At 46.1% G+C, this 11,065-nt stretch overlaps 1 non-coding gene across 1 annotated transcript; it reads left to right on the forward strand.

The window, feature by feature from the left end:
• Window positions 1-2,899: 2,899 nt before the first annotated feature.
• LOC111726161 lies at window positions 2,900-3,040 on the forward strand. Its single transcript, XR_002774009.1, has one exon. It is a non-coding gene; the product is annotated as a U4 spliceosomal RNA (small nuclear RNA).
• Window positions 3,041-11,065: the final 8,025 nt, after the last annotated feature.

The raw sequence follows: 11,065 nt of genomic DNA on the forward strand, positions 1-11,065 counted from the left end.
ATTTTTTGGTTGCAGCCATCATTGTTGTTTGGTGGGCCGAGGCTGGATTCAAACCCACCAGCTCAGGTGTATGTGGCTGACACCTTAGCCACTTGAGCCACAGCGCCGAGCCAGGAACACATTATTCTTAGTAAAGCATCACAAGAATGGAGAAGTGTCGATCCTATGTACTCAATTTTGATATGAGGACAATTAATGACAATTAACAACATGGTGGGGGTAGAGGAAGGGGAGAACAGAGAGAGAAAGAAGTAGGGAGGGGTGGGGGAAAGGAAAAGCACAGAGAGGGCGGGGGGGTGGGGTCTTGGTGTGTGTGACACATCTTTGGGGGGCAAGACACAACCTTAAGAGGACTTTACCTAACTTTACCTAAAGTCCTTAAGAGGACTTTAACCTAAATGCAATCAGTGTAACCTGGTTTCTTGTACCCTCAATGAATCCCAACAATAAATAAATAATAAAAAAAAATAAAAATCGGGCCAAAGACCTTAATAGACATGTCACCAAAAGAAGAAATACAGAGAGCAAACAAGCATATGAAAAGGTACTCCGAATCATGTCATCAGAGAAATGCTAATGAAAACAGCAGCATGATACCACTGCACATATTAGAATGGCTGAAATCCAGAACACTGACAACAACAAATGCTGGTGAGGGTATGGAGCAACAGGAACTCCCATTCATTGCTGACAGGAAAGCAAAATGTGACAGCCACTTTGGAAGACACTTGCATGGTTTCTTACAAAACTAAACATACTTTCACCATATAATCTAGCAGTCACACTCTTTGGTATTTACCCAAATGAGTTGAAAACTTATGCCCACAAAAAAAGCCCACACGCAGATGTTTATAGCAGCTTTATTCTTAATTGCCAAAACTTGGAAGCAACCAAGGTGTCCTTCAGTAGGTGGACGGGTAAATAAACTGCGGTACATCCAGACAATGGAATATTATTCACCGGTAAAAGGAAATGACGTATCAAACCGTAATGAGACATGGGAAACTCTCATCCATACTTCTAAGTGAAAGAAGCTGATCTGAAATGCGTACATACTATATGATTCCCACTGTCTGACATTCAGGAAAAGGCAAAACTACGGAGACAGGAGAAAGGTTAGTGGTTGATGGGGGTTGAGGGAAGGGGAATGAACAGGTGGAACACGGAGGATGTGCAGGGCAGTGAAACTGCTCTCTATGATACGATAACGGTGCACACATGTCATTATACATTTGTTCAGGCCCACAGAATGTACAGCACCAACAGGCCCTGCTGTGAACTATGGACTCTGGTGTCACTGATGTGTCAGTGTAGGTTCATCAGCTGTAACAAATGCACCACTATGGTGGGGGATGGCGATGGGGGAGGGGAGACTGTGCACAGGTCAGGCAGGCAGTACACATGTACAGGAACTCTCTGTACCTTCCTTAACTTTGCCTACAAACAAAAACTGCTGTAAAGAATAAAGTTGGTAAAAAAGAAAAGAATGTTGACCAAGGTAGCAACAGTGGGGATGGAGAAAGAGACAAGTTGCAGGTGGGATGAATGACTCCAGTTTGGCTGTGGAGTGGGGTTTGGCCACAGGATTCACAGAGGGTGGTCCACTGGAGGGCAGGGTGAAGGTTGGGATCATTTCTGCTGTAGACATGCTGAGTTTGGGGAGAGTGGGAAACACCCGGTGCGAGTGTACAGCATCGAGCATACAGCATCTATTTAAATTCGTGATTCTAAAGTTCAGAAACATCATGTAGAATCGAGAGGCATCAATATATAAAAGGTGGTTTAAGCCAAGAGAATGGAGACACTTCCCACTATAACATGAAGAGGGAGGAGAACCATGGGCTGGGTCTCTGCAGGGGTTCCGTGAATGGCCCCAATGTGTAATTTAGAAAGTATGTTCCCTCGTGGCCCCAGCCACCCCCTCCCTTCCTCCTTCTGAACCCCCATGTTGCACCTTCTTTCTTGTCCCCATCAATGGCAGCCAACCTGGGGCTCCCCTTCTTGGAAAAGGAAGCCGTGGTCAGAGACTTGAATGCCCACGTATCTGGCGGGGGTGGGTTGGCAGCCGGAGAGCGGGGAGAGAAAGACCAGAGATGTTTGAGGGGGCAAGGGAACTAGAGAACCAGCTGGGAGGGAGGAGGATCAGAATGGGAAGGTGAAGAGGCGGAGGAGGGAGAGGACAGGAGAGGGCTCAGTGGAGAGACGAGGAAAGACAGAGACCTTTAAGAACCAATCCAGCATGAATCACGCTGATTATTTTTTTTAACTTCCGGAAGCTCTCATTTACCCACATGTCGAAAGGGAGTTTCTTCACAAATAGCTGAACACAGGGCTAAGAGTGTTACCGGAATTTCTCTCCCAGGTCCCTGGTCTCAGAAAATGGAAGAATTAATTCATGGACCACCACGAGTAAGCGACAGGACAGAGTTTATTACAGATAAGTGAAAGAACGAAGCAAAGCCTCTGGCACAGCGGAGGGGTGGCGGTGGGCAGCTGGTTTGGGCTGTCTAGAGGTTCATAGGCAGCTTCTCTCTCCCCGCAGACAGGGGGTTTGGGGAAATAGAATGTATGTTTAAAATCTGTCACAACCATTGGTGCCAGCGGCCTGTGGGCAGAAGTTAATTTTCAAACCACCATTGTGTAGGAATGCGGTCTTGTTTAGGGCATCACTCTCCTCCGTGGGAGTGGCGGCTTAGAAGGAACGTTGATCAAACTGGTTTATGAGCCTACCTGGGTCCAGAAAGTGGGGTCTGCGTGCAGCCCTAGATGAAGGGGACCTGCACCAAGAGTACGTGTAGCTGTGAATGTGGATGGCGGAGGGACCGCCTGGGTGTGCGTATAAACGTAGGTGGAGGCTTGTGGTGCAGTCACACGCTGATACAGAAAAGAGAAATGGGAGAGCTTCCCGCAGTGGCCGTATGGTAACCAATGAGGTTTATCCGAGGCGCGATTATTGCTAATGGAAAACTTTTCCCAATACTCTGCTGTGATGACTTGCAATATAGTCAGCACTGGCAATTTTGGACGGTCTCTACGGAGACTGAATAAAAAAGAAAGAAAGAAAAGAGAAATGAGAGAAGGGCCTCAAAGTAAGCAAGCCGCTCTCCTGTAGCCCTAAGGAGTCTGTTGTCATCTCCTCCGGGCTGGTCCTCAGACCAGTCCCCATGAGACTTTCCTCACTATCACCTTGTTGAAGGCAGAATCTCATGTTCTGCTCCTGTCCCCCACCTGGAGAGGCCAGCCCCTGTGCCGTCTACACGGCCAGGTTAGGGAGGTCCAAGGCTTCAGGGATGTCCAAACTTTTCTTCTTTTTGGCCGCACATTGGAAGAGTAAGAGTTGTCTTGGGCCACACATTAAATACACAAATACTAACAAAAGCTGATGAGCGAAAACAAAAGAGCCCATGTCTACTTTTCATTGATATCTGACACCAAAGATAAGCTAAAAAAAAAAAAAAAGTCCTCACAAAATCCGCATGCTGCCCATGGGGACACATCCCTGTGCCCACGAGAACTGAGAGAAGCAAGGCCATGCTTCACCAGAGAAGTCCTGGACCACAGATGGGGACCTGCCCCACCACACTTGGCCCCAGCCGGCTCCCAGCATTGTCCTTGCACCTGCTGTAGTTTCCAACCCCTTCCCTGCCCCTCTCTAGCTCTGGCACTCTCGCCTCCCCAGGATGCTACATCTCTGCCTTTCCTAAGTTGAGCCCCATGTCCACCACTTTCCTTAGTGGCAGGTAGCCAGCAGGTTTGCACACAGCTTACGGTTCTGAGGGCCTGAGAAAACACAGGGCCAGTGATCTATGGTGCACAACATAATTACTTTCCACGTCATGGGCAATCTTTGTGGCATCAGTATCACTGTGTTATATCCCATCTACAACATGTCCTCTCCCAAACATTGCTCTAGGGTTGAAAACATTGGGCAACTACTTTTCTTCTTTAAAGGAAGGGTTTTTTTTTTTCCCCACTGAGAGGAGAGCTGAGCCTGAGAGGTGAGAAGCAGGGCATTCCTCCAGGTCCTTGCAACAAGTAGGTCTCAAATCTGTCTTCTCTGCAGAGAGCCCAAGAAAATGGGTGTTACTATGTCCTGCCTTACCTGACATCTCTCCTATAGCCTCGGGAGGAGCATCCGAGAGGATCCCAATCCCAAGGGCAGAAAGAGCACTATCATTTGATTTGCCACATTGTTTTATAACATGATCTGGATGCCATCTCCTCCGGTAAACCATAAGTATACTAAGGGCTGGTCCTGGGTTACTTGGCACATTGCCTGGCACATTGTGATCTACATGAAGTAAGAAAACACGGAGTGAGTACTTATCCTGTGCAAGGCAAGCATGAATGACTTATGAATAGATATTTCTCCTGTGCCTATATTACAGATGCTGAAATGGAAGCCCAGAGAGGTTAATTAACATGGTCACAGTCACACAGGTAATAGAGACTCACCTCGTTTTCAGGTTTCTGGGTTTCTAGGGGAAACTTCTGTAAAATATTCACGTATCAGCAGAAATCTGGAGCCAGCTCCAGGTCTGGGAGGGCCAGCTCAGCAGAAGTATTGGCCCCAATAGGTGGCCTTGAAGGATTTAGAATTTCTCCAGAGGGGAAATAATGATAAATACTTTTTTTATGATAAATGTCTACTGTTTTTGCAATATACTTTGGAAAGCCCTTTCCTATCTGATATCTTGTTGATGCTGTGAAGAAAGTAAAGCAGATACCATTCCCACTTCTGTTGGAAAAACTGAAGCTCTAAAAGAAGTGACTCAGCCAAGGCTGTACAGCAGGGTGAGGGCAGGAATGGAGTCTGTGGGCGGGAGAGACTTTCAGAAGAGGACGGCTCTTTCCTTGAATATGAGTGTGAGAAACAGTTATGTTCTTCTGCCCAACAGCTCAAAGCATCCATAGGGGGGAAAGTCTCTGTCCCCAGGGGCTACTTCTCAGGGGCAATGTTGACCATGCACCGACTTGCTCCCTTCTCAGAGGCAGCAGCTAAATTTCTAGCACTCAGAGCAGTGCAGGGATGGCACAGGGCTCCTCTGCCTCAGCAGCTGCATGCTCCAAAACCAGCTTTATGAAGGAAGGCTGGCAGTTTTTTCCCCCATACAACACCACTAGGGTCTTGCAAACGCCAGACTTTAAAGGTGGTTGTGTAAGTTGCACCTGCTTGAAGAGGCTATGTCAGATGGTCACAGAGTGGCTACTCCACCCCCAAAGACCCCTAAACTAAAGCATGGGTGGCACAGCAATAGTCATCATCAAGCCTAGAAGTCTAGGCTGAACTGGGAGGGAAACACCACTCGAGACAGTCCCTGCCCTTATAGGCAATGTGTTCAGTTTAGACATCGGTACAGTTGTGCATGTGTGGACTCAACAGACCTCCTTCAGATGTGTGGGCACCTAACTCCTAGAGGATCAGCTGCCCAGCACCTCCTTTTCTCAAAACTGCATATCCACATGGTTACACCAAGACTCCCAGGAGCCAAGTGCCCTTCTCCTCCCCTTACAGCCATGCTGATTGGACCAGCTGCACATAACCCACCCAAGCTGGGCCAATCAGAGTCCCTCCCTGAGAATTTGGATTTGGAACCAAGAGATTCCAGCATAGGCTAAACTTCTCCTAAACAAAAAGGAGAGGAGCTTTGGAAATGTTAGTGGAGGCCATTTTCCTTCATGCAGTCGAGAACACAGAGAAAGCAAGTCTTTGGCAAGAGGGAAGAATGAGTTGGAACTGAGAAGAGGAGGCCCAGTTTCATCCCTGTCCTTTGGTTCCATGATAGCCAGTGATTCTTCTAATAAAAGCCCTATTTTTGCTTAGAGTTGGTTTCTGTTGCTTGTAACCAATAGTTAATACAGTATAACTCAGTTGCACTCAATCAGGGGTGGTTCTGTTCACCAGGGGACATTGGGCAATGTCGAGATATTTTTGGTCAACATTACTGGGGGGAGGGGTATCAGCTGGCATCTAGTAGGTAGCCAGGGATGCTGCTAAACATCATTCCATGCACAGGACAGCCCTGGCCCCTCATACAAAGAACCACCCAGTCCATAATGTCAAGAGCGCTGAGGTGAAGGAGCCCTGGTTCTAATTCAACCAATGCATATCTAAGTCAAGACCATCATCCTGTAAAAACTGGTTCTAGCTCTCATTTCTCCTTTTAGCAAAGATTCTTTCATTTTATTTATTTATTTATTTTGAGAAAGAGTCTCCCTCTATCACCCTGGGTAGAGTGCTGAAGCATTATAGTTCACAGCAACCTCAAACTCTTGGGTTCAAGTGATCCTCTTGCCTCAGCCTCCCGAGTAGCTGGGACTGTAAGGTGCCCATCACAATGCCCGGCTATTTTTAGAGATGAGGTCTCGCTCTTGCTCAGGCTGATCTCAACTCCTGAGCTCCGGCGATCCTACCCACCTCAACCTCCCAGAGTGATGGGATTATAGGTGTGAGCCACCATGCCCAGCCAGATTCTTTCGTTTTAAATGATAATATTCTGGTGGGAAGAATTCTCATACCCTGAGTGTGGGAGGATTGTCAATTAGTGGAACGTCTCTAAAGAACCATTTAAATATGATTATCAAGGGCCTTAACATATTCACTCTTAGAGCAGTAATTTACTTTGTATAATTCATTCTTGGTAGAAAATCTTAATTCAGAGATATATACAAAGATTTATGCAAAAGGATGTTCATTGCAGCTTTATTTATAATGGCGGTAAATTGAAACAACATAAATATCCAACTTCTGCATATTGGTTACATAAATTATTAGATACTCATAGCACAGAAAAATATATGGAGCACTCAATAGTATGTTTGTAAGATTATTTAATAACATAGGGAAATGCTCATAATGTTAACCGAGAAACCTAAATATAAAGTTTCTGAAATATGTATAAGCCCAAGAAAAAAGGCTGTAGGGAAATATATCAAAATATTAACTGCAGCTATCTCTAGGGACTAGGATCACTACTAGTTTTTATTTACCTTTTGTTTTTTTGAGACGGAGCCTCAAGCTATCCCCCTGGGTAGAGTGCCATGGCATCACGCTCACAGCAACCTCCAACTCCTGGGCTCAAGCAAGTCTCCTGCCTCAGCCTCCCAAGTAGCTGGGAGTACAGGCGCCCGCCACAGCACCCGGCCATTTTTTGGTTGCACCCATCATTGTTGTTTGGCGGGCCCGGGCTGGGGATTCGAACCTGCCGCCTTAGGTGTATGTGGCTGGCGCCTTAGCCGCTTGAGCCACAGGCGCCGAGCCTTATTTACCTTATTAAAAAAAAATTTATTTTCCAGCCAGGCACAGTGGCTCACACCTTTAATCCAAGCACTTTGGAAAGCCAAGCCAGGAAGGTCACTTGGGGCCAGAAGGTTGAGACCAGCCAAAGCAACATTGCAAGATTCCTTCTCTAAAAAAAGAGAGAGAGCGAGCCAGATAGAAAGGGGCATGCAGGGGGCAAACTAGAGCACAGACTGGGCATCTAGCAGAAGGGCCGAGGGTAGGTTTTGCAGTGTTAGGAAAGGTGGTGGGGCCAGGGCTAGGCAGAGGTTAGTCACTGTCACAACTGTGCTCTGAGCTACCCATGGGAAAGGAGAAAGAAAGAAAAATAAAAACCATTTAAGAAATGGGGAATCAGAAAGAAGAGTGCTTTGACACAAGCATGGCTAGAGAGGAGAACATCCCCTCCCTAGAGGTAAGTTGATTGGAGAAGGTTCCAGAAAGGAAGGGGTGAATACAGAGGGGAATGTGTTTATGCTGCAGACCAAAGCTCAGGGCACTTGGAGAACAGAAGGAAATGGGGGACGGGACTCCATGAGTTATAAAAGGCTAATGAGGTTGCCTACTCCCAGAAGAAACCAACAGAAAGTTTTTGCTTCCCTGGTGACCAAGAAGCCCAGAAGGGGCTAGGTGTGGAGGCCAAGGGAAGGTCCAGAAGAAAAGCTGGAGCCTACTAGGAACTTGGCAGTGCTGGATTAACTTTGCAAACTGAATGAAGTAATAGAACTGGCTGTCTGTGCTGGAGCATACTGGGTAGCTTGTAACTGGGGGGACTAGCTTCTGCAATTCCAACAGCTGGCTGGCCAGGTAAAATGCTCCACCCCAAACCCAGATCACTGCTATTGGTGGAGACATCTTGGCCCCTTCAGCAACAGAAGACAGAGACTCACTGCAGAGAAATAGTAGGTGTTTCTTTGAGCTGGTATTCTACTGTTCACTGTAGTATAAGCTGACTTCTACTGACCATCTGGCTGTTTGCTTTGGGTCAGACATTTTCTGGTTCAGAAACTTCCAGGAGGAAGCAACATGCTAGGAGTCCAGAGGCCTGAGTTGGAGGCCCAGGTCTACTGTATGACACTGGATCAGATACATGTCACCTAACCCCAAGCCTCCAGGTCCTCACTTAATGACGTGAGAATGGCAGCACACCCTCTTCCTCTCGGCCCCTTGCCTTCCTCAGTTCTCCAAGTGCCTCGGTGTCTTCGGCAAAGGAGGTGACAGAGTCTCTGCTTCACAGGGAGTTCAGCAAGGTGACATCGTGTCTGGGTTGTGTCTAGGTCCCAAATGAGTGGCTAAAATCCCTTTCATTCCCAGGCCTAGGAAATGGGCACCCCCCTTCATACCCTCCAGCCCACTGGTCCCGCTGCTTGCTGCCACCGCACCAACACAGCCAAGGCAGAAGCAGCCGGTCTGCGCCCCCCAGCTCCATGAGCTGGTTGGGATGTCCCTTGTCCTGAATCAACCCTCCCTCTCCGAGTAGGAACTCTAACTTCTGTTAGGGAAAAAGAAGGAAGCCTGAAGACTTGATCTAACTGCTTCCTGATGAGTCGGGCGATGGTAGGAGGGGGCAGTTAGGGTTTCTCTGGAGGGAGAGTGATGCAGGGGTCCACGATAGACTCAGGTCTTGGTCTGGAACCATCTTTACTGTATGTGGCTTGATGACATTTCTGGAAGACACAAATCTGATTAGCACATTAGAAGGCAAGGGTAGAACAGTGAGAGGAGGGGGTTATATATAGTGTCAGGTTAGAAGAACAAAGTCAGGGATGTTTAAAAAGAAAACTATATTAACACTTCCCTTGCTGTCTTTTAAACAATAACTTTAAATTTTCCTTGGGCTCACGAGTGTAGGTGGACTGTGGTTGATTCTCTTCGTGGTCTGCTTCTGTAGAAGGTTCCAGGATTTTACTCGTGAATGATGTATCCAGGAATCTATTTGCATAACTTTAACAGCTGTAGAAGATGCGATAACAGAAAAGGGACCTTCCCAAGTTGGGGTTAGGGAAGGTGAATGGGAGGGAAGAGTTCTAGTCCTGGTGACTAGATCTCCAGGAGAGAAAAGAAAGCTCCTTTAGTGTTGAATGTGAAAATGTGGGAAGGTTTTCAAGGATTTGTTGAAATTTAGCTAAAGAAGTGATATGTTTTACTAATTCTGTAGTTTCTTGATCTAATAATAAATCATTAGTTAAAAAGGTCTTCCATAGAATAATTCGAATGGGCTACAACTGAGTTTCTGAGGTAAATTTCTTATTCTAAGGAGAACAGTGGAAAGCAATTTAGTCCAAGGGAGATGAGAATCTCTTGAGTTAGCTTTCGTAACTGTCCTTTGATTTTATCATTCATTTTTTTCTACCTTCCCAGAGGACTGGGGCCTCCAAGAGCAGTGTAGATGATATTTTATGCCTAGGGCTTTAGATATTCCCTGTGTAACAGCTGCCTTGAAAGCTGGCCCATTATCACTTTGCAAACTCCGAGGGAGTCCAGACCAGGGGATAATCTCATGTACTAAATCCTTTACAACTTCCTGGGCCTTTTCTATCCTACAAGGGAATGCTTCAACCCAATTAGTAAAAGTATCCATAAATACCAGTAAATATTGTACTCCATGTACCTTAGGAAGATGAGTGAAATCCATTTGCCAATCTTCACCTGGATATTTACCTTGTTTCTGTATACCTGGGGGAGCTGGGTGGTGATTTGAAGGATTGTTTCTCTAACATACTTCACAAGTCCTTGTTATCTGTTTTATGGTTTTAAATAAGTTTTTTCCATTAAAGAGAGCTTTAGCCATTTGATAGGTACTTTCAGTGCCAAAATAAAAAGACCAATGTAAAGTTTTAAGTATTTTCCATTGGCTGGCAGCAGATAATAGCAAAAGTCCACTTCTATTTTGTAACCAGCCTGATGGAAGTAGTGAATAGTCTCTGGATAAAGCCTATTCCTTTTCTTTTGGGGTATATCAAGGTGCATGGTTCTCAAGTGATCCCTCCCAAATAAGGAGTGTCACAAGGGGGATTGTTCCTTTCTGTACTGCTATTTTGGCCTCTTTATCAGCAAGCTGGTTACCTTCAGAAATCTCATCTAAGGTCTTTTGGTGTCCCTTATAATGAATAACTGCTACTTCTTGTGGAGCATGAATGGCTTGTAACAACCTGTCTATTTCATGATGATATTTAGTGGGAGTGCCATTGGAAGTTAGACATTGTCTTTCCTTCCAAATAGCAGCATGGGCATGTAAAATGAGGAAGGCATATTTTGAGTCAGTGTATATACTGACTCTTTTGTTTCTCCCAATTTCTAAAGCACGGGTTAAAGCTATTAGCTCAGCCAATTGCGCACTAGTTCCTGGAGGGAGAGACCCGCTCTTCAATTACAGCGTACTGAGTAACTGCAGCCTAGCCTGTTTTGTGAGTTCCTTGTTCTGCAAAAGAACTTCTATCTTTATAGAAAACCATGCAAGGATTAGATAGGGGGGTTTCTTGTAAATCTTCTCTAGCTGCATAGGTCTGTGCTATAATTTGTTGGCAATCGTGCCCTAGTTCCTCATTGGATTTGGGGCGGAAAGTGGCAGGATTCAAAGCAGCACAGGTGCATAATTGTAGCACTGGTCCTTCTGGTAATAAGTCTTGATATTTAAGGAGGCAGGTATTTGACAGCCAAAGATTGCTTTTTGAATTTAAAAGTCCAGTAATGTGGCTCGGCACCTGTGGCTCAAGCGGCTAAGGCGCCAGCCACATACACCTAAGGTGGCGGGTTCAAATCCCCCAGCCTGGGCCCAGCAACCAA

The sequence above is a fragment of the Otolemur garnettii genome, unplaced genomic scaffold (assembly GCF_000181295.1).
Source record: "Otolemur garnettii isolate 467f Iridium unplaced genomic scaffold, OtoGar3 scaffold00055, whole genome shotgun sequence".
NCBI lineage: Eukaryota > Metazoa > Chordata > Mammalia > Primates > Galagidae > Otolemur > Otolemur garnettii.